General features: G+C 27.8%; 1 protein-coding gene across 1 annotated transcript in view; it reads left to right on the forward strand.

Annotated features, from left to right (window-relative positions):
• Window positions 1–2,015, forward strand: part of LOC108744871 — a 52,663-nt gene that overhangs the window by 48,672 nt on the left and 1,976 nt on the right. The window lies entirely within an intron of this gene.

Raw genomic sequence — 2,015 nt, forward strand, 5'->3', positions numbered from 1 at the left:
AATTAGTAATATTTTTAAAGACATCTGGTTGATTGCAAACTTTTATTTGGAGCTGCTAGCAATGTATTAAGTTATTAATTAGGAGTAGTTAATGAACTTTTATCCATTTAACGTAGAAAATAAAACATTCATTGAGATATACAAACAATATCAGTGATTAATAAAAAATTTTATTTAAAATTTTGGCGGAGGCGACAATTTAAAACAAACTCCTATATTGACCTGTAATTGGGGTTCATTGAAGTGGATTGATGAATATTCATATCTGAATCATATTTTTTCCGTATAAATGCAGGTAGGGATAGTAGTTTACGTTTCTGTAATAAATTGAGTAGATAGGCAACCCAACATACAGCAAATATTAAAACTGTATTATAACAACTATTTTTTTAATTTTTATTATGATCTGTCGTCTTAATGTCGAAAATAATACGAAATCACAGTAATCGAGACCTTTACCTACTAAATTTTTTGGACTTTTTTGTTTTAAAGTTGTAAAGGACAGGCTGTATATACATTTTTTTTTCTCTTCTTTTATTAGCCACATACTGAAGATTAACTATTAATCATTATAACATCCAGTAAGTGTTGTCAATATTAAGCACAGTACTGTCGTCTATGTGCACTTGCATTTATAGTATTTTGTATATGTTTTTAGTTACTTATTTACTTGGTTATTCCGTCCAAATAATTCTTTGATCTTAAAACAAAATATTGTTGCTGAATTCATAACGAAAACTCTAAATTTCTCATTTTTTATTGTTAAATACAGTGCGTCACAAACGGCATGTTTTTTCACGTATTTGGGACACACTGTACATCATTTTACAATTTAATTTACACTTATTAGTTACGTTTACTTAGCCAATCTTAATATTCAATTGAAGTTTGTAATGCCTTAATTTTCGCTATATACTGTGTGTTTAGCATTGGCATGTGTTTTGCACTTTTTCCTTCATTTCTTCCGTCCAATTTTTTGTGATGAGTATTTGCCTTTGTGTTTTTTATTATTCTAACTATTGTTTTATTTTTCGCGTTGTTCTTCTGTTTTTTTTTTTTGTTTTTTTGTGATGAGTATTTGCCTTTGTGTTTTTTATTATTCTAACTATTGTTTTATTTTTCGCGTTGTTCTTCTGTTTTTTTTTTTTGTTTCGCATTTACTACATTGCTACTGTTCACATTTGTGTTTTTCTGTTGTCTTGTTGCGTTATTGTCTGTTTTGTTTGTTTGTTTTTGGCACAACTTTTGTGTGGCGTTGAATTAGACACTGAAATGATCACGTCTTGTTTTAGAAGCATGTCGGACTTACGATTGTTTTTTTCTAATCTTTTTCAGTGAGATTTGTCGGAAATATCAAAGGACTTTTTAATATGTAATACTTAATAATAATAAATAATCATNTTGTGTCAATTAGGTGCAAAAAACAATGTACTTCCATCTTCGTATCAATTTTTACTTCGACTTTTGTTTTCGTTTGTTAACCGTACATAAATATAATTGTTTGATAATTAATAATTCTCCTAGTTTGTAGAAAATGAATGAATTTTAAAAAGTGTTATCCTAATAACGTGGCCAATATTAATTGTTGTTTTTTGTTTTTATTTTGTTGTCATGTATTTTACGAATTTACACTCTACACAAAAAAGTCGTGTCTTCGAAATGGGAAATCTTCCTTTCTAGGTGCTAATCTGTAAGTCTTGATTTTACACGAAAACTAAATTATTCATCGCGGGTCTTGTTCGAACGCTTTTATATACACATTATTATTGTTATGTTATTTGCTTTACGTGTTTCTGCTTTTCAACGCCACTCTTCAGATGTTTATTCGAATAGGGATTAAAAAAAAATCTCCCTCATTTTGTTAGCTAATTTGAAGTCTTCCTTAAAACAATTGAATTGTGTCTTTTCTGAAGTCAAAAAAAAATGATAAAAAAAAAAATTTTTACGAATTTAATCGCAAAAACGCTATAATTTAGTTATTATTTTTTTAATAATAAATAAACGGTTCTAATATG

The sequence above is a fragment of the Agrilus planipennis genome, unplaced genomic scaffold (genome assembly GCF_000699045.2).
Source record: "Agrilus planipennis isolate EAB-ADULT unplaced genomic scaffold, Apla_2.0 scaffold42, whole genome shotgun sequence".
Lineage (NCBI taxonomy): Eukaryota > Metazoa > Arthropoda > Insecta > Coleoptera > Buprestidae > Agrilus > Agrilus planipennis.